This window comes from Symphalangus syndactylus, chromosome 15 (assembly GCF_028878055.3).
Source record: "Symphalangus syndactylus isolate Jambi chromosome 15, NHGRI_mSymSyn1-v2.1_pri, whole genome shotgun sequence".
Classification (NCBI taxonomy): Eukaryota; Metazoa; Chordata; class Mammalia; order Primates; family Hylobatidae; genus Symphalangus; species Symphalangus syndactylus.
The window spans coordinates 78,359,749-78,382,530 of NC_072437.2; the positions used below are offsets into that span (position 1 = coordinate 78,359,749).

At 38.4% G+C, this 22,782-nt stretch overlaps 1 protein-coding gene across 11 annotated transcripts in view; it reads right to left on the reverse strand.

Moving 5' to 3' along the window:
- ELF1 (E74 like ETS transcription factor 1) overlaps nucleotides 1-22,782 on the reverse strand; it is a 125,718-nt gene that overhangs the window by 75,863 nt on the left and 27,073 nt on the right. For 2 of the 11 annotated variants that reach the window (XM_063619053.1, XM_063619048.1), the window contains exon 1: nucleotides 7,605-7,753. The exons of 2 other annotated variants lie outside the window; for them this stretch is intronic. The gene's annotated coding sequence lies outside the window, so the exon portion shown is untranslated. Of the gene's footprint in view, nucleotides 1-2,593; nucleotides 2,762-5,882; nucleotides 6,164-7,604; nucleotides 7,799-22,782 lie in introns of those variants that run through there. 7 more of the 11 variants (XM_055245369.2, XM_055245367.2, XM_063619055.1 and 4 more) reach the window with 7 other exon arrangements.

Genomic DNA, 22,782 nt, shown 5'->3' on the forward strand with positions numbered 1-22,782 from the left:
CCAAGTAGCTGGGACTACAGTCACTCACAACCATGCCTGGCTTATTTTTGTATTTTTAGTAGAGATGGGGTTTCATCATATTTTGCAGGCTGGTCTCAAACTCCTGGGCCCAAGTGATCCACCTGCCTTGGCCTCCCAAAGTGCTGGGATTACAGGCTTGAGCCACCGTGCCTGATCCCATTTTTAACTGATGCAGAGTTTTCATTTTTTTGAAATAGGAGGGTCTCACTATGTTGCCCAGGTCTCAAACTCCTGGGGTCATGCATTTCTTCAACCTCAAGTTCCCAGGTAGCTGGGACTACAGGTGCATCTCAGTGCCCCTGGCTCTGATGCAAAGTTTATTGCCACTTTTTTTTAAGTCAACTTTTACTACCGGTCAAATTAAACATGATTCCTCAAGATACTTATAAATGTAGGGCAAAAATAAACTATAGCTTACAGATAAAAATGTATTATGAGGCCAGGTGTGGTAGCTCCCACCTGTAATCCCAGCACTTTGGGAGGCTAAGGTAGGCTGATCACTTGAGGTCAGGAATTCAAGACCAGCCTGGCCAACATAGCAAAACCTCATCTCTACTAAAAAAATACAAAGATAAATTAGCTGGGCGCCATGGTGGGCACCTGTAATCTCAGCTACTTGGGAGGCTGAGGCAGGAGAATCACTTGAACCCAGGAGCCGGAGGCTGCAGAGAGCCGAGATTGTGCCACTGCACTCCAGCCTGGGCGACAGAGCAAGACTCCATCTCAAAAAAAAAAAAAAAAAAAAAAGAGTATTATGAAACAGTTAAACCAAAGAGGATTCATCTATCTACCACCTAGCTTTATGTTTTACCATAGCTTCTTTCTGCTTTTGTTTTTCTGTTTTGTTTTTAAGAAAAAAAAGGTCATCACAGTTAATAAAGCCTCCTCTAATATCCCTCTCCAGTCTCATTTTATCCCTCCTTCGACTATTTTAAGTTTTATGTTTTTTTCTTTTCTCTCCTTTTTTTTTTTTTAGAGACAGATTCTTGTTTTGTCACCCAGGCTGAAGTGCAGTGGTGCAATCATATTTCACTGCAGCATTAACTCCTGGGCTCAAGCAATCCTCCTGCCTCAGCTTCTCAAGTAGCTGGAGCTACAGGAGTGTGACACCACGCCTGGCTAATTAAAAAAACAAAATTTTTTTTTCACTTGTAGAGACAGGGTCTTGCTATGTTGCCCAGGCTGGTCTCGAATTCCTGGCCTCAAGTGATCCTCCCACTTAGGCTTTCCAAAGTGCTCAAATTATAGGCATAAGCTACAGTGCCCACTCGTCAACTATACTAAAATTGATATCTTCCCTGTTATATATTTTTATAACTTTACTACATATATATCAGTATAGTAGGATTGCTTTTATATGCATAATTGGGAACATGTATTTATTAAAATTTATTTTTTATTCAAAATTATTTTTGAAATAACTAGTTAACAAATGACAAGCATATTGAATTGTTTTAGGGGTCAAATATATTGTTGTCTACAGCTTCTTCTGAAATGCATCAACTGCCCAACTGTTTAGGGTCCTGGAGGATTTTACACCCCAGGGCAATACACCATGGAAAGATTCTGAATGGGTTAGAAGTCATCATTGGCAGGTATCTGATCCTAGGAAAGATATTGAAGAACTATAAATTACATTAAACTATCTATACTCTGCAAAGCCTTCACATCCCTCAATGTGAAGATACTGCTCTAGAGAACTTCTACATTTATGTTCCAGGGAACCATGTACAAGTGTTCCCAAGCTGCAAATAATCTAAGGCCATCAACAAGAGAGAATAAATACACTGTGGTACAGACAAACAATGGAATACTATACTGCAATGAAAAGTAACTTAAGTCACAAAGCTGAATGAAAGAAGCAAAGTCACTACAGAATATATGGTGTGATTCATGTGTATAAAGTTCAAAGAGGTAAAACTATAAAGAAAAGATTATCGCAAAAGTCAGCATAGTAGTTATTTTTTAAAGGAAACAAACATGAATAGGAGTGGGGGCCTTCTAGGGTAATAGACATACTCTATATTTCTTAACATGGGTTGCTTCTCAAGATGCTTATAAATATGGGGCAAAACTGCTTAAATAAAATTACAAAATGTTTACCCATGTTGTAACACTTTATAATTTTATTTAAACTCTATGTTTTATATATATTCTCCTACATGCACATTTCATTTTTAAAGAAGAAAAAATAATGAATTGCCCCATTACAATACTAAACTTCCATTTAGTATTTTGATATAAAAAATAACATATATATAAATTGTTACACTTCATTTTAATAGTTTTATTATAATATTTTATAGTTTTACTATTTATAGGATTGTTTTCTAAATCCAGAAACTAATTTTCTTTAATTGTATTTAGATTTTTAAAATTGTACCATGTAACAGCACAGACATAATGATCACTATATGACTGGGCATCTATCATGTAGATACTGCAGCATGTAAAGTCATACTGATGCCTGCTACTTTGAAGAGCTTCTAATATATAGACTAGAACACAGGACGAGGACAAATCACATGAAAATACAAACTTAAAAAATAAAACAACTTCTCTAAGTGGTTACCTTTGGACAGCAGGACTGAGAGTGAGAAGGGGCAGAGGAGGGAGGCTCCTTTTCATTATAGATCTATGAATTAAATTTTGAATGGTGTGCATATATATCACTTTGATAGCTTTTAATATAAAAATTGTTAAACCAATCTTCATACAAACTATAGAAGGCAAGAGGGCTCTGACGATGAGGATGATGCTAATACCTGGAAGGAATCAAAATGTTTCTACATAGAAATTTGTATATCCAAAGCTCAGCTGCATAATTTCTCCCTCTCTGTCAACAAAGCAAAGAGCACACAATGAGTTATTTTTCTCATATAATGACTTAAGGTGCTTAGAACCATGACCAGAAAAGACATTTGTAGTACTGCTCAACAGCCACTTTTATTATAGTATACAGCTCATTTGACAAGACACAAAAAACTCTTGTAGGTTCTCCATACTAATGGAAGAAAGATTGTTCAGATAGTTGGAAACTGCCCTAATCATTGGAGTTGACTCAATAACGTTATTAACTTAATTTCAACCATTTATATGAAGCAGCTCCTAAGCAAAGGAGCAAAATATTCTGGCTAATTTATGGAAGCAATGATTATCTTCAAACAATTCAAATGAGGGGAATTTTCTTCTCATTTATCCAAGTCAGTGAATACCTACCAATGTCCCATTAGATGAGATGTAATATTAGGCAAAATCTACAAATATGCAATCAAATATGCAGTTAAATATCTGAAGAAGCTTCAAAAATCATATCCAAGCATTACAGGGTTAAAAAAAAGTTACTTCTTCCCAGACTCAAACAAGTACATACTATTGCACTAGTCTTTAAGTCGCCCCTGCCCCCTCCACAAAAAAAGAAAGAAAACAAAAATATTACAAATAATAATAGTGTATTTCTCAAGAGAGAAGAGCTTTCAAAAGGCTGTAAATGCCACCCTAAATCAGTAAGGGCGTGTTTTTCCTAAAGCCCCAGGAGTAAGAGTATGGAGAGGGAAACCAAGAAGCAACAACTGGAACCAAAACAACTAACACTGGAAGAGTTCACTGAGAAATAAAAAATAGGTTAATTACATTAAAAAACAAAGATTATTTATTATGGCCAATATGGCAGTAGGTTTCAGGGGTGGATCAAAGAAAAGGAAAGAGGGATAGCCACATAGTTGAACAACATATAGCACAGCAAAAAAAATGGACTAGAGAAAGGGATAACTGGGATGGGAATGGAGCCTAAATGGGTTCTAATACTGATAATAAAGTACCCTAGTTGCTTTCCTTCCTTACTAAGGGCTATGGGCTTCAAAATAGCATTGCTGCCTAAAACTTCAAATATTTAAATGCAAAACAGCTAATTCCTCTTCATAGCCTTAAACCTGTAAACTCTCTTTCTGAAAATGTGGCATATAAGCACCTACATCATAATCATTTAGGGTACACAGTAAAAAACGCTGATTGTTTAAGCAAATCCTAGGCCTAATGAATCAGAATTTCTGAGTTAAAACTGGGTGATTCTTTGTTAAACCAAAGGTTGATAATTACAGCTTTAAAGGTAATACTATCAGACAGTATTACCTACAACATGCAGACACTAGTCAGAGATTAAGCTGAGGGCCACATGCTTTTTAAAGATGTGCCATCTTTAACTTCAGCAAGATGGCCAACTGAATTTGTCACATAAGATGGCAAAAAAGAGTAGCCAAAGGTTTAACACAACAAATAATACCTGTCTACTCATATGTGCTTGGTACTTTGTCAAAGGTTGAAAAAGACAGAAAAACAGAAAACCTTTTTCCTCTCAAACAGCATATATTCTTATTCTTATTATTGACGAAGACACTCTTCTTAACATAGGTAAATGCTATTCAACCTTCAACATTCATCATTCCTTCAAGATAAACTCTCCTGAGCATTCTTTCAGTCATCTTTTATCTCTAGGCAATCTGAACCTGAATTTATGTAGTCAGTGGTTGGTTCTATTCTTTACTTCACTTGTTAACAAGCCCTGTTTTCCCAACAAGAATTTAAGTTTATGAAGATAAAGCCCATGTTCCTAGCCTTTTGTGCTTTTTGGGGTTTAGGACAATGATGGCCACACTGTGGATGATTTCACACTGAATTGAGTTAGGGCACTCAGAAATTTAGGAGATTCAGCAGTTATGCATAAACTATTAAAAATCTAAATTTCAGACCTAGAGAATTTCCAACCACCCCAATAAAACACACCAAAAAATTAAGAGACGAAAGATTTTATATATACCAAACAATTCTCTTATTTCAAAGAAGGAGGAGAAGATGTGACAAAGATAAATAAAATGAGATTACTATCTTATAATAAGGTCAAATTTAAGATAAGTGTAATGTTAAAGCTTAGACACCTCTGGATTTTGTAAATTCACATGCAAAGTTTTACACGTACACATACTTTAGTACAACAAGGTATCACATTAAACAATATTTGCCCTCCTAAAAGAATATGAGGTAAGGACGGGCACAGTGGCTTGTGTCTGCAGGACTTTGGGAGGCTGAGGCGAGTGGATCACCCAAGGTCGGGAGTTCAGGACCAGCCAAACCAACATGGAGAAACCCTGTCTCTACTAAAAATACAGTTAGCTGGGCGTGGTGGTGCATGCCCGTAATCCCAGCTACTTAGGAGGCTGAGGCAGGAGAATCGCTCGAACCTGGGAGGCGGAAGTTGCGGTGAGCTAAGATTGCGCCATTGCACTCCAGCCTGGGCAACAAGAGTGAAACTCCGTCTCAAAAAAAAAAAAAAAAAAAAAAGAATATGAGGTAAAACTAAAGCAGAAATAAAACTGTCTTTGTATCTAGAAGCTCAAATTAAATTCCCACCTCTTTATATTTCCATCTAAAGCCATCTTGAAAGAAGCAATGTCATGAACAAAAAAATTCTAACAGTGAAAAATAAAAAGTTGTAGAAATAAAATGAATGCATCATCTTTCTGATGAAAAAGAAAACTACATTTTCAAAATCATTGGTTGATCCATTTGGTTGCAACTTACCACCAAGATTATCACCAAACAGCTTAATTAAGGTTTTATTTAATCTTAAGGAAATATAGAGCATTTCAAAGCATCACTTGTAGTGACTGGCACGAGCAGTTCCAGACTGTGAAGCCCTGCCATTAGGTACTGCATGACCTCAAGCAAATCATGGGACCTCTGTGGGCCACTGTTTCTTCATCTATAAAAGTGAGGCAGTTGGACAATCTTCAGTCACTTTCAGCACTAAAGTTCGATACATCAGTAATTCTAAATTTAATTCTGATGGGTCAGTTCAAACTTACATTCAGTCTTATGGAAGGAAAAACGTGGAGAGGGAACTACTTGATAAATTGTTCTGGTCTTTTCTTTGTTCTCTTCTTTTTCCCTCCCTTCTCCCTTCTCCTTGAAGCTCCACTTCAGTCTTTATCACATAAGAAAATATATAAACAATATCTATTTTACTTAAACTGTACCAGCTTCTTAAATTTAAGAAACCAAATTCCTCTACTTCTCTTTAATAAATAAGATCTTAATTATGCCGCTTATTTGTGTGCCTCTTGATTTTTCTCTTATGGATCACCATCTTAAAAAAGTTAAAAAAAAAAATAGAAAAGTCTTCATTAGATTTTTCACACAGACCAGACTAGAAGTAAATACAGCTTTTGCTTACTCAAAGGCCGACTAAACCAGCAATATGCAAAGATGATAGCAAATGGCTCAGCTGAATTGGTAAAATGTCCGCTGTGTCTTTCTTGTAAGACCGCAAAATTGAGATCTGTTAATATCAACAATCCTTACAAAAGAGTTAGAAATAATAACTGATTGCCTTTCTTTCTTCCCTTTAATCTGACAGGCCTTTAAGCACTTAGAAAGTGCGTAGCAAATTCTCAAAGAACTAGCTAAATATCATTTTGGTCAATAAGAAATGATTTGGCAAGTTTTATATCCAAAAACTTTATTTTTTGGAATCACTGCATATTCCAATTTTATTTTCATAAATATGTTTCAGAAATAAAATACTATTGCACTCATCTTTACAGAGCACCTAGAACTTTAAGGCACAGCAGGATGTATACTCGCCAGCCAAAATCTTATAACTACAATGACAAGTACTTCAGGAAAAGACTGAGCTATCTTTTCATTTATAGAAGGTTTTTAATTCAAGGCAGGCAAATTTTAAGAACAGTAATACAAAAGGAAGGCCAATACTCATCACTTTTTCTTTTTACATAAAATTGAAATAACTACATTTCCTTAGAAGACAGCTTTACTTCTAAGGTTGTTACTCAGAACAAGTTTTCAGTGTGAATTATAAAACTTCATTTTTTTCTAATAGTAAATGAATCATTCTAGTCTTTCTTCCTCTTTATTTAATATTCACTTTTACTTGTTATCTAAATAATCGAATATTCATTTTTACTTATTATCTTAATAACAATTCACTTAAATTTCTATTGGGTTTCCAAAATGAAACATTTAATATAATTTCATTAACTTTAAAAAACAGAGAGGGAGAAAAAATATATAAATAACAGTCAATGAGCAACACCTATGACTGAGTTACCCCAAAACTTCACCCTTAGCTAAAATGCCAAAACAAAGCCACTGCCCCTGGATTTTTAACATCCATATCACACAGGAATAATACGGTTTACTTAACTGTAACTTCAACTACCCCAAAAAATACAATTAGATTTTTTAAATTAAAATTTGACCTTAGTTTGCTTTGTGGTACTTAAAAACAAATAAACAAACAAAAAACCTATTTTATTCTTAAATTACATAGAAAAAAAATCACAAAGACATACAAAATGCTTTAACAAGAACATCTAAAACTTTCCAGAATTTCAGTGCTTTGTTTCCCCCTAGCAATTAAGTTCAATCAGGCATGTGACTGACCACACACATTTTATCAGAGGGTTAAAGAACACATTCAGCCATGTTCTTCGACAGGTAAGAACCACCCTCTGTTTATCAGCTCAAGAAAAAGCCAGAAGCAAACATACAAAATCGTAACAAGTTACCTTCAAGTATTCTTTCTCTATCGTCTTTTGAGCTTGAAAATAAAAAGCAATCCGACAAGTTTTAGCTGTTAAAATGGCTCCTGTAGATTGGGGAAGTGGTGTCTGTGCTTCAGCTTATGAGTCATACATGAAACCAAGTGTTTCTAAGGGAGGCACGCCCATGTTGCTGTGGACCCAGTTATTCTGCTAGGTCAAACATGCAAATCTACAGGTAAAAATGGTATAGGAAAGTGGGGAAGAAGAGGCAAGGAGCAAGATCCACCTTGATTAGACCATTACTAAGCTCATATTAATTGCCATAATTTAAAATTAACAATAAAGTAAGAATCTACAAGGGAGCAAAATTAAAAACTATATATTGTTTTAAAATATAAAAATCTCAATTTTTAAAAGTTAGTTTACTATATCAAATAAAACTGTGAAAGGAAAAAAGTATGAAAGGGGATGGAAGGGAGATAGCAAACTCTGTGGCTCTTAATGTAACAATGGACTGGTGAGTGTAATCTGGCTACTCATTAACCCTCATGTGAAAGAGATATATTGCTATGTAGTCTGGAAAGGCTAGCAAACTACAAAGCCAGATGCAGATCTGTAAGTTCACTAAACAAATAAAATCCACTAGAAAATTCAAAGTTCAGTGGAAAAATAAGTGTGAATTAAACTGGTTTACAGAATTTTAAAAAACCCACACCCCAATGTTAGGAATTTAAAGTCCAACAAAGCAAAATGATTTTAAATAAACTGCAAGCTTGATAAAACTCTTTTAAAAAAGTATTGGTACGATCATAGTTCATAACTCTACTACTTCCAAATGATAGCCACAGTTTGATTTACCTTTCAAGCAAAATTTTCTACATGTATTTCAAGCCTCTTGTGCCAGGCACCCTGCTACAGCTCCACTGCAATTGTGGCAAGGCCAGCCTAAGGGCACAAACTGTGGCCAGTGAAGCTCTGCCTTCCAAGTCAGAATACATCTGACAAAGTACCCAAGCCACTGAAATATTACTACACCTACTTATCCTGGCCTCTGGGTGAATACTTATTAATTTATTCTAAGAGTTTAAATTAATCAAAATGGCTTGAAAGCACTAAGTACTTCCAAAGCACTTGACATGATAAATGCAACTCAATAGATAGCCTTCGTCCTGGTATCTTACAAAAAGTAAATAGGATTTAGCAAGGTTTTCTCCCTTCAGTTAATTAGTTGGGAGTTTATTCTGGCTTACCAGAGGCATAGATGAGAGCACAAGCTGTCACTGACTTAGGAACTTTACAAAATGCTGCAAAACAGCAATGATTGTGAACCAACTTTCTGCCTATTGTCTATTTATTCCTTACACTGAAGATTGCTTGGTTTATCCTTTTACTGAAAAATAATCTCCATGGTTTTACAAACTGTTAATTAAAAATTTGTTAAAAAAATATAGACCATGTTTTCTCCTGTCAAATGTCATATTTAGCTTACTTTAGTTCACTTACACAAAATTCTCGATGACTATTCAGAGCCCATGCACCAAGAAACAAGGTCCACTGAGCAGTCACGGGAGATTCACTTGTTCCCTGGAAAGTTCCCCCCAAGTAATTTTCCATATCTGAAATTTATTTTAGATAATATGAATGTAAACCTAACAATCTGATTAGCTTCTTTTGGCTAATTAGAAATAAAAAATGTAACAGGTAAAAGAGGGCAACAGTATTATAAAAGGATGTCAGAAAAAGTGAAAGAGCTGATAATGACATAAAAAAAACCCCACCTTATAAAACTAAAAATAAATATAACTTTAAAAGTATTCAGATATGAAGCCATTATATAAGGTCCCTAATTACCATACACTAAGTGTCTCCAAGTCAGCATTAGTTTAAGACAGGCCTTCGAAAGCCAAAGTGTGTAACATCAAGTGTGTGAGATGTTTTATGAATAACAGATATCTAAAAGGATAAGCTTCTGCTATTGAGAAAATCCATTTATATAAAGCACCTCATTACTTAATAATGGCAAATATTCCAAACATAATTTAAAGGAATTACTCTGGCCACCAGTAATGTGAAGAGAATTAAACGGAAAATAATTACACCTCTTCAACAGAAACAATTATCTTAGCTGTTCCTAAGGAGATGACTCCAGAGCTGCCATTACAATATATTATCCCTCTGCCCAGCGGTGTCCCCATTAGCATTATTCTATCACCTACAGGAACTGGATCCTTGTTCTATTTACAGCCCCAATAAGTCAATCTCTGCATATGAGAGGATCAAAGAAAAAAAAAGGCAAACAGTTTGACACAGGTTCTAGTCAATCTACTTGGGTTTGAATCCCAGCTCTGCTACCTATTAGCTATGTAATCTTGGGCAATTACTTAACAATCCTGCATCATAACTTATTTATCTATCATTTAGCCTATGGTATCTACCACACAGATTATGAGGATTAAAATAAGTCCACATACTGCTATCCAGACTATATAAAGCGCTTTTGCAACTCAAAAATAGGAAAACAATCCAGTTTTTTAAATGGTCAAATCTGAATAGACACTTCACCAAAGCAGTGATACAGATGGCAAAAAAGTACATGAAAATATCTCAACATCAATACTCAATAGGGAAATGCAAATTAATGTGACAATACCACAACAAAACAAAACAAAAACCACCGATAATACCAAGTGTTGATGAGAACATGGAGCAACTACAACTCTCATATATTGCTGGTGGGAATGCAAAAGTTTAGCCACTTTGGAAGATAGTTTAGCAGTTTCTATAAACATACACTTATCACATGATCCAGTAGTCCCATTCCTAGGCATTTACCCAAGAGAAATGAAGATCCATGTCTATTTTAAAACTTCTATGCAAATATATATAGCAGTTTTATCGTTCACCAAATATTGAAAACCCAAATAATGTCCATCAATAGATGAATGGATAAATCCATGTAATGGAATGGTATAGTATATTCATATAATGTAATGCTACTCGGCAACAAAAAAGATCTGAATTTCTGATATATGTGACAACATGGATGAACCTAAAAGCATTAGGCTAAACAAAATAAGACTGACTCTATGACTCTATATGATTCCATTTATATGTGACATAATGGAAAAAGCAAAACAGAAGGCACAGAAATCCTATCAGTGCTAGGGGCTGGAAATAAGGGGAGGGGGTTGACTACAAAGGAAGACAAGGAACTGTTTAGGGTGACGGAAATATTCTGTATCTTGATTGTGGTACCGGTATATGACTTATGTACATTGTCAAAATTCATAGAGCTATAAAACTAAACAGGGCAAATTGTACTGCATATAAACCATACCTCAATAAAACTGACTTTAAAAAAAGAAATCTAGGCCAGGCACGTTGGCGTGAGCCCAGCACTTTGCGAGGCCAAGGCAGGCGGATTACTGAAGTTCAGGAGTTCGAGACCAGGCTGGCCAACATGGTGAAACTGTCTCTACCAAAAATACGGATATTAGCCAGGTGTGGTGGCAGACACCTGTAATCTCAGCTACTCGGGAGGCTGAGGCAGGAGAATCGCTTGAACCTGGGAGGCGGAGGTTGCAGTGAGCCAAGATTGCACCACTGCACTCCAGCCTGGGTGACCAAGCAAGACTCTGTGTCAGACCTCCATATTTTGTAACAAATATCAAGTTCTGCACATGTACCCCAGAACAGAAAGAAAGAAAGAAAGGGAGGAAGGGAGGAAGGAAGAAATAAATCTAGTTTAGGTATATGAAATGTACATACTGTGGGTATGTTTATTTATAAAATTAGGTATGTATCAAGTCAGTATATACCTTATATAAAGCTTTCATGGCTGCTCATGGAATTGTCAACATGTATATTTGAACTATTAGCTGAGAGAGATTGAGTCAACTGAATGAATTTAAATGCCAACTAAATTTCAGATACTACTTATTTCCTCCACCAAAACAGAATTTATAAAAAGAATTTATTGTGCTAGGGCTCATTTTTCCTTTTTATTGTTACCTCTTCTCTTTGAACTCAAATCTGAAAACTTCTAGTACAAAAATACAGAATACTCTAATTTCCATATCTAGGAAACTTGGGCTAAAAAAAACTTTGTTTGAATCCACCCTATAGGTCGGGAGCTAACATGCTATGACTATCAGAGATGGAAAAAGAAAAGATCACACCATTAAAATGGCAAATGACCAAAATCAATGTTCCCCACTAATTAAATAGAAAAATAAAATTCAAAAGACTGAGATTGAGTGTTATGAATCATGCAGAATTTATTTTGTTGATGTTAATGCCTCTCAAAAATATAATCCCAGGTTCCAAGAATTGTGTAGAATTTCTACATGTGAGCTTAAACGTAAAACATAGTTAATTGTATATGCTCTATCACTAGAGCTTTGTTAAACCAAATCCTCTTTCCCACTTCTGCACAGACAGGTAACTAGGTGGTACTTTTTACCACCCACAAAAAGCAGGCCTCTTAGGCAACAGTCTATGTATTTTCAGGGGCTTATCAAAGGCAAAAGGGACCATGGCTTTTGTCTGCACTATATTCTCATCACCTAGGACAGGGCCCAAAACTCAGCAGAAACTCAGAGACATGAATGAGTGACTTTCCTAAAACTGCTCACTGAGGGGAAAAATGTAGCATTATCAGGATTTTAGTAAACATTGAAATATCTTTAAAGACATGACTTGGCCCCTGTGACTTGATATAGATAAATTCAAGGTTCTATTGCAGGTATTATTTTGGGTGTTACTGTTTCCTCTGATATTAAAAATAACCGAGAATTGATGGTATGATTATATTCTTTATAAAGCTCCCAAGTAATATGCTGACTGCAATCTCACGTTGTTTGTATAGACATATTTTATCTCCCATAATTAAATTTTAAATTCATTATTAAAAATAATCTATCTTTTACTTCAGTAGCCTATAACCAGGAATGCACCCCTGAAGGAGCTTTATGAAGACACATGCCAACTCTTGGAAATGGATTCAGTAGTGCAGGTGGAGGTCAGGCTTATGAGAACCACTGCTGGGTTTTTTTGTTTGTTTGTTTTTTTTGGGGGGGCAGCTGTTTTTGTTTTTTGAGACAGAGTTTTGCTGTGTCACCCAGGCTGGAGTGCAGTGGCAGGACCTTGGCACCTCAGCTTACAGCAATTTCTGCCTCCCAGGCGATCCTCCCACCTCAGCCTCCTGAGTAGCTGGGACTACAGGCATGCACCACAATGTCTGGCTAATTTTTGTATTTTTTTGTAGAGGCAGGGTTTTGCCATGTTGCCAAGGCTGGTCTCAAACTCCTGAGCTCAAGCGATCCGCCCGCCTCGGCCTCCCAATGTGCTGGGATTACAGGTGTGAACAACCACACACAGCCACCACTGCTCTGTTTCTATGTAGCCCTAGCATCTACTGTCGTTAACTGCTCTTCACACAGCAGCCACTCAAAGATATTTGTTAACCTACTATTCAATAATCTCTAAATGTTGCAGAGAGGGAATCTAATTTTTATATTGAGTTTAGAGTGAAACTTAAGCTCCTCCTTTGCTACACTTCAGGTAAAAGAGTACTCATCATATCACAGGAAAAGTAATATCAGTCTCCTCCTAACTGACAGAATCTTTCTCTACCACCAACTGCCTACTTTAAATTCACCTATCACTCTGCTATTAGAGAAGTCTTCCTAAAGAACAACTCTGAGAGTGAAATGATTATCACTTATGGCCCGAAAAACAAAAAGAAATAAAATAACTGATTTCTTAGAGGCAAAATTAAAAGCCAGACTATTATGGCGTTCAAGGCTTTCACAATCTGACTTTAATTTCCCTAACTTTTCCAGCCCTATCTTCCTGACTCCCCCTCACTCCCCAGCCCCTGACAGCTGTACGGAAATTTCCTGAATTGCTCCATTCCTATTTGTCTCACTTCCTTATCACTGTTCCCTGGGCGGCCTGAAAAGCACTTACCTTATTTCCCATCCTATGCCCGACCTCTGCCTAATGAACATCCATCCGTCAAGTCTCAATTTCAATGCCTCCTCTGCAGAAGGATTTCCTCAACAGCCCCACTTACAATTACTGTGAGAACTGATTATCGCAGAATTGAAAGAGACCTTAGAGATACTTTATCCAGTCCAGCAGTTTCTAAACTTTTTACTTAAGCAGCTGGATTCTTATAAAGGCTTCAAGGAACCTTGACCCTCTACACATTTAAGTCTTCACTGTAGGACAGCTTAAAACACGAATCCAATCCAATCTCATTTTAAAAATAGAGATAAGAGGTCTGTACAAAGTGACTTCCCAATGTCAAGTTAGTGACTGATTCGAGGGACTCTTTGTCATTCATTTAACAAATATTTACTCAGCACTTACTATGTGCCAGGTACTGTTCTAGCCCCTTGCTATACAGCAAACAAAAGAGACATACTGCTGATAAATAAACACTATTCGGCCTGTGCAGAAGACAGATAATCTAGGAGAATCACAGTGGATTATCATAAGCTTAACCAAGTGGTAACTCAGATTGCAGCTGCTGTACCAGATGTGAACTCATTCTTTAGCCTCAACAGATCTCCTGGTATCTGTTATATACAGCTATCAATCTGGCAAATGCCTTTTTCCCCCATACCTGTCCATGAGGCCTACCAGAAGCAGTTTCCTTCCAAATGGCAAGGCCAAAAATACCTTCACTGTCCTAACTCAGGGATATATCAATCCCCTAGACCTATGTTCACAGGGATCTTGATCACCTTTCCCCTCGAGGTAACATATTAGTCTATTATATCAATGACATTATGTTCGTTGGACCTAATGAGCAACGAGTAGCAACTATTCTAGGCTTAATGATAACACATAGCATGTCAGAGGTTGGGAAATAAATCCGACTAAAATTCAAGGGCCTTCTACTTCAGTGTAATGTCTAGGGATCTATTGGTGTGAGGCATGTCATGATATCTCTTCTAGGGTAAAGGATAAATTGTTGCATCTGGCCCCTCCTACTACCAAAAAAAGGCACAACACTTAACTCCTTTATGTAGATTTTGGAGGCAACACATTCCTCATTTGAGTGTTACTCCGGCCCAATTACCAAGTGACCAGAAAAGCTGCTAGTTTTGAGGGGGGCCCAGAATAGAAGGCTCTGTAACAAATCTGTAACATATCTGCTCTGCAAGCTGCTCTGCCACTTAGGCCATATGACCCAGCAGATCCAATGGTACTTGAGGTATCAGCAGTTGGCAGGCTTCTCTCTATAGGTGAATCACAGCACAGGCCTGTAGGATTTTGGAGCAAGACATTGCCATCAACTGCAGATAATACTTCCCTTTTGAGAGACAGCTCTTGACCTGCTACTGGACCTTACTAGAAACTGAACATTCACCATGGGCCACCAAGTTATCATGCAATCTACTTGCCTATCATGAAGTGGGTGTTACCTGACCCACTCCAAGCCACAAAGCTGGGCGTGCACAGCACCATTAAAATCATCAAATGGAGGTAACATACATGTGATTGGGCCTGCGTAGGTCCTAAAGGCACAAGTTACATGAAATGGCCCAAATGCCCATGATTCCTGGTGCTACACTGTCTTTTCTCACCCAGATTGTACCTCTGGCCTCTTGAGGAATATTCTACAATCAGCTGACAGAGCCTTGTTTACAGATGGTTCTGCACGACATGAGAGCACCACCCAAAAGCAGACAGCTGCAGTGCTACAGCCCTTTTTCTGGAACATCCAGTCATGAAATCTTCCCAGTAGACAGAACTTAGGGCAGCACACCCAGTTACGCACTTTGCTGTGAAGGAGAAATGGCCAGATGTTGATTATACATCAATGCATGGGCAATAGACAATGGTTTTGCAGGATGCTCAGGGACTTCGAAGGAACATAACTAGAAAATTGGTGACAGAGAAATTTGGGGCAGGACAGATCTCTCCTAACTGGGCAAAGGATGTGAAGATATTTGTCTCATGTGAATGCTCACAAAAGGGTGACCTCAGCAGAGGAGGGCTTTAATAATCAAGTGGATAGCATGACCTGTTTTATGGATACCAGTCAGCCATTTTCCCCAGCCACCTGTCATTGCCCAGGGGGGCTCATCCTGGACGTGGTGGCAGGGATGGAGGTTATTCACGGGCTCAGCAACATGGATTTCCACTCACTACAGCTCACCTGGGTATGGCCACTGCTGAGTACCCAATCTGCTAGCAGCAGAGACCAGCAATGAGCCCCCAGTATGGCACCATTCCCTGGGGTGATCCGTCAGCTACCTGGTGGCTGCTTCCATCACAGAAGGGGCAGCAGTTTGTTTTTAATGCAATAGACACTCTAGATACAAATTTGCCTTTCCTGCATGCAATGCTTCTCCCAAAACTACCATCCATGGACTCACAGAACGCCTTATCTACTATCATGGCATTCTACACAGCATTGCTTCTGACCATGGAACTTATCTCAGTCACAAAAGTGGGGTAATGGGCTCAAGCTCATGGAATTCATTGGTTTTACCATGTTCCCTGCCATCCTGAAGCAGCTAGCTTGACAGGATGGTGAAATGGCCCTTAGAAGATTGTTACAGTGCCAGCTAGGTGATAATACCTTGCGGGTCTAGCACTAGGTTCTCCAGAAGGCTGTATACATTCTGAGTTAGCATCCACTACATGGTACTGTTTTTCCTACAGCCAGGATTCAATATTCCTTGTTTCCTGAACCAAGGAATACAAATAGGAATGACACTACTCACCATTACCCACTAGCAAAATTTTTGCTTCCTGTTCCCGTAACTTTATGCTCTTTTGGCCTAGAAGTCTTAGTTCCAGAGAGAGAGGAATAATTCCACCAGGAAACACAACAATGATTCCATGGAACTGGAGTCAAAACTACCATCCAGCCACTTTGGGCTCCTCATGCCTCTGAGTCAACATAGCTGGGGGTGATTAATCTAAACTAGGAATGGGAAGCTGGACTACTAACTCACAGTGCAGGTAAAGAAGAGTATGTCTGGAATACAGGAGATCCCTTGGGGCACCTCTTAGTATCATCATGCCCTTTAAATAACTCAACGGGAAACTACAACAACCCAATCCAGGAAGGTCTACTAATAGCCCAGACCCTTTAAGAATGAAGCTTTGGGTCACCCCACCAAATAAAGAACCATGACCAGCTAAGGCGTTTGCTGAAGGCAAACAATACAGAATGTGTAGTACAAGAAGGTAGTTATCAATGCCAGCTATAACCACCTGACCAGTTAGGGAAATGAGGATTTTAACTGTCATGACTATGTTCTCCCTATTTTGTTCAGAATACATTTGTGTGTATATATACATAGATATAACAAAGCAAGTATCTTTGTGTTCTTTCCTCTTATTCCTTTACTATGTAACATAAGATGTATTTACATCAGTATTTAAGTATTGTTAATTTATTTTTTATCTTTTTGAGACGGAGTCTCAGTCTGTTGCCAGGCTGGAGTGAAGTGGCGTGATCTTGGTTCACTGCAACCTCTGGCTCCCAGGTTCAAGTGATTCTTATGCCTCAGCCTCCCAAGTAGCTGGGACTACAAGTGCGCACCACCACGCCCAGCTTATTTTTCTATTTTTATTATTGTATTTTTAGAGACGGGGTTTCACCATATTGGCTGGGCTGGTCTCAAATTCCTGACCTCGTGATCTGCCTGCCTCGGCCTCCCAAAGTGCTGGGATTACAGGTGTGAGCCACCATGCCCCGCCAAGTATTGTTAATTTTACATCATATAATTAAATTGTGGGATATAAGAGAACAACATTCAAGAGCTTTACCTCCTCTTCTGAGGAGAAATCAGTGCATTTTCAGTTGTATGCAGGGTAGTTGTATCATTTTAGGCAGAACTACGATTTCGCAATTGTCTCTATTTGGAGATTACATATGGTTTAAGTAGGTGCACACGGGTGCCATATGGGTGCCAAATTGACAAGGGGTGGAACTGTGATGGTTAATTTCAGGTGTCAACTTAACTGAATTAAGAGATACCCAGACAACTGGTATAGTATTATTTTTGGGTATATCTGTGAGGATGAGGGTGTTTCCAGAGAGATTGGCATTTCTTTTTTATTTTTTTGAAACAGTCCTGTTCTGTTGCCCAGGCCTGACTGCAGTGGCCTGATCACAGCCTCAACCTCCCAGGTTCAGGTGATCCTCTCACCTCAGCCTCCCGAGTAGCTGGGACTACAGGCACGTGCCACCATGCCTGGCTAGTTTTTATATTTTCTGGAGAGACGAGGTTTTACCATGTTGCCCAGGCTGGTCTTGAACTCCTGGGCTCAAGTGATCCACCCATCTCAGCCTCCCAAAGTGCAAGGATTACAGGCGTGAGCCAAAGTGCCCAGGGAGATTAGCATTTCAATCAAGTGGACTCCATAAGGAAGATCTGCCCTCATCCAATGTGGGTGGGCACCATCAATTGGCTAAGGACCTGGATAGAAAGGCGAATTCTCTCTTTCTTGGAGCTGGGGCACCCTCCTTCTCCAGCAACTGGAAAGACTGCAATTACCAAAACTGAGACAGGAAAGAGGACAAATGGCAACGGTTTGAGGTAGAGGAATATCAGAGTTCAGTTCTCAACACATTAAGCTTCAGATGCTCATTAGTTATCAGACTAGAGACAACAAATTAGATATGCAGTCCTGGAGTTGAATATACAGTCCTAAAGCCCAGGTTAGAGGTATGGGCTAGAGATCATAAACTTGGGAATAATCACCATATATATATTTATATTACATTAACATGTATATAATATTAAAGCTATAGGTTAGAAAAGTAACAATGACAGGCTCTTGGGACACTCCATCATTTAGAAGTAGAAAAGATGAGGCATAACAACAAAGAAGGCTAAAAGGAGTACTCAGAAATGTAGGAAGAAAACAACGCATGTGTGTTTCCAAGAATAAGGAATGAGCAACTGTGCCAAATGCTGATGGCAGATCAAGTTAGATAAGGTCTGAGAAAAAAATGATGGTTGAATTTGGCAACATGGAGGTCACTGTTGGTTTTGAAAGGAAAGTTTTCATGGTACAGCAAAGGTAAAAACAAACAAAAAAAACCTGATTAGGTAAAGTTTAAGAGAGAATAAGAGATGAAAAACTGAAAATAGAAAGTCAGGTGTGGTGGCTCACATCTGTAAACCCAACATTTTGGGAGACTAAGGTAAGAGGATCACTTGAGCCCAGAAGTTTAAGACCAACCTGGGCAACACAGTGAGAACCTGTCTCTACAAAAAATAAGAATAAATAAAAATTAGCCAGACTTGGTGGTGTGTGCCTGTGGTCCCAGCTACTGGGGAGGCTGAGGTGGGAAGATTGCTTGAGCCCAGGAGATTGAGGCTGCAGTGAACCGTGATCATGCCACTTTACTCCAGCCTGGGTAGGAGTGAGACTCTGTCTGACACACATAAAAAGAAAGTAATTTTGTTGTGAAAGGGTCAAGAGAAAGCTTTTTTGATTTGGGTTGTTTTTTATTTTGGGGGGGAGGCGGTGGGGAGGTGACGACTGTTTAAGAAAAGTATCTGGCCATCCTAGCACTTCGGGGAGCTGAGGCAGGTCAATCACTTGAGCCTAGGAGTTCAACAGTAGCCTCGGCAACATGATGAAACCCCATTCTACAAAAAAAATAAATAAATAAAAGAAATGAGCTAGGCATGGTGCGTGCCTGGGGTCCCAGCTACTGAAGTGGCTAAGGTGGGAGGATCACTTGAAGCCAAGACGTTAAGGCTGCAGTAAGCTATAATGGCATCACTGCTCTACAGCCTGGGTGAAAGAGTGAGACCCTATTTAAATTAAAAAAAAAGAAGAAGAAGAAAAGCAGTACCTTTACTATCTAGAACATTCCATTTTGTATTACTGTCAATTTTGTACAAGTCTGTTTCCACACTGATAAACCAGTAATGTACCTGAGAGCAGGAACTGTATCATGCAGCTTCTACAACTAACTGTAAGTGTGGACAAGTTAGTTCACACTACTATGGGATTTCAGTTTCCTTTTTTGTAAAATACTGGGACAATCTAGAGAGTTGATAATTTTGAAGATCCATTCCAGTTCTGACATTTGATTTTATAGCCTCTCCAAGTTCTCAGAATAGTATCTACAGAACTGAGAACAAAAAATCAAACTGAGGTTACACTTAAAACAAGTCTCCTCGGCCAGGCGCAGTGGCTCACGCCTGTAATCCCAGCACTTTGGGAGGCTGAGGTGGGTGGATCACAAGGTCGGGAACTCAAAACCAGCCCGGCCAAGATCGTGAAACCTGTCTCTACTAAAAATACAAAAAAATTAGCCAGGGGTGGTGGTGGGCGCCTGTAATCTCAGCTACTAGGGAGGCTGAGGCAGAGAATTGCTTGAACCCAGGAGGCAGAGGTTGCAGTGAGCCGAGATCATGCCACTGCACTCCAGTCTGGGCAACAGAGCAAGGCTCCGTCTCAAAAAAAAAAAGAAAAAAAGTCTCCTCATCGAATTGTTATATAATTTGCTAAGGAAACACATAAAGTTACCAGATACCCACAATAACATAGAAGTTTTATAAAATCCACGAAAATATAATTATACATATTACTTCACTAATAAAATGTAGATATACTACACTAACATTCTAGAAACATTCTTTTTATCTTACAGCAATAGAATATTTCAGCAAATGGGCTGTTAGCACGCAAGTTCAAAAAGGGTCATCTTAAATACACCAAAATTTCAGTTCTTAAAAAAAAAAAAGACAACTACCTGTGCCATTAGTAAAATTCAAAGCAATATCATAGAAGGCAACCCTCTTATTTTAAACTAGGCTGATTTAGAGTGTCTCTCTATTTTTATTTAATATTTATTTATTTACTTTTTTTTTTTTTTTTGAGACAGAGTTTTGCTCTCGTTGCCCAGGCTGGAGGGCAATGGCGCGATCTCGGCTCACTGCAACCTCTGCCTCCCGGGTTCAAGTGATTCTCCTGCCTCAGCCTCCCGAGTAGCTGGGATTACAGGCATGCACCACCAGGACCACCTAATTTTTGTATTTTTAGTAGAGACAGGGTTTTAGCATGTTGGCCAGGCTGGTCTCGAACTCCTGAGCTCAGGTGATCCGCCTGCCTCAGCCTCCCAAAGTGCTGGGATCACAGGCGTGAGCCACCACACCCAGCGATATTTATTAATTATCTGTAAAACAAAGATTCTATTTATAAAGAGATTAAGAAAAAACAGGGCCAGGCACAGTGTCTCATGCCTATAATCCCAGCACTGAGGTGAGAGGATCACTTGAGGCTAGGAGTTCAAGACCAGCCTGGGCAACACACTGAGACCTTGTCTCTACAAAAAATAAAACAATTAGCCTGGTATGGTGGTGCAAGCCTGTAGTCCCAGCTACTTAGGAGACCAAGGCAGAAGATTCTCCTGAGCCCAGGAGTTTGAGGCCACAGTGAGCTACAGTTGTACCACTGCACCCACCCTGGGTGACAGAGCAAGACCTTGTTTCTAAAAAAAAAAAAACAAAGAAAAGAAAAACTTAGTACTATGGTTACAATGTTACAATGCTCATAAACAGAAGCACTCAGTGTTAAATGTTAAGTCATAATGTCCTACGGACTGATGACTGACTTGGCTTAACCTTTTGCTTTAGGCCTGAATCACAGAACCCTTAGCCCCCAAAATGATTTAAAAAAAAAAATTACCCCTGCTATTATTATTTTTGCTCTTTGGTAAAAGAGAAAACAAATATAAAGAGAAAAGAAAGGTTATTTTAGGACACGTTAAAGAAATGTGAACTTTAACTTCTCTTAGTTACACTTCTGGTCAAAACTGAGAAATGAGGAAACTAACATTAGCAACTAGCCGTGTAGCCTCATGATTAAGAACATGGGGTTTGGAGTGGGTGACCCAGGCTGAGTCCTAATTCTACTATTGACTAGTTGTATAACTTAGAGCTACTTAAACTCCCTAAGCCTCTGCTTTCACATCTGTGAAAGGGACAGTTATAATCCTTATTTCACAAAATAATTCACTTAAATTACTTGTTATAGTACCAGGACACATAGTATGTTCTCAAATACATAACAAAAAGAGGCAGATAAACAAGCTGCAGAACATCCATACTTAGCAATAAAATGGAGCTAACTATTGTAAATACAACTTAGATGACAATCAAAAGCATTATCCTGAGTGAAAGAAGCCAGTGTCAAAGGGTTACATACTGCACGGGTCCTCAACCCCAAGGCAGGTGAGCATCACCACCTGAGCTCCGCCTCCTGTCAGAGCAGCCAGAGAATTAGATTCTCATAGGAGAGGAAACCCTATTGTGAACTGTGCATGCAAACTATCTAGGTTTATGTGCTCCTTATGAGACTCTAATGCCCAGTGATTTGGGATGGAACAGTTTCATCCTGAAACCATCCCACCGACTTCTGTGGAAAAATTGTCTTCCATGAAACTGGTCACTGGTGCCAAAAAGGTTAGCGACCACTGAATACAGTATGATTCCATTTATATAACATTTCTTGAAGAGACAAAACAACACTGATGGAGAACAGATCAGTGGTTTCCAGGGATATAGATTATGGGGAGGGTGTGACTACTGACAGAGCATGAGGATTTTGGGAAGTGATGAATTGTTCTGTATCCTGATTATGGTGATGGTTACACAAACCTAGACGTGTCAAAATTCACAGAGCTGTACACAAAAAAGTCAACTTTATGATAATTTGAAAGATAAAATGAAATTTTAAAAAACCTCCAATAGCCCCAAAACTCATTACTTCAGGCCATAATCACAAGAAAACAAAAGACACAATCAAATTGAGGGACATTCTACAAAATACCTGACTGGTACTCTTCCAAAGGGTCAAAGTCAAAAGAGATTTGGGGGGATAAGAGAGATAACAATTAAGTGCAGTGTGGTATATCTTGGACTAGATCCTGGAACAGAAAAAGGACATTAGTGGAAAAGCTGGGAAAATCCTAATAAAGTCTACAGTTAATAGCACTGTACCAATGTTAGTTTCTTAGTTTTCATCACTATACTATGACTGCATAAGACGTTAACATCAGTGGACACTGGATAAAAAATATACAGGACCTCTTTGTGCTATTTAAGAAACTCTTTTCTAAACTTAAAATCATTTCAAAATAAGTTTTAAAAAAATGCCAGAATCTTTAAGAAAGAATAAAATCTGTAATAATTTCATAAAGCAAAAA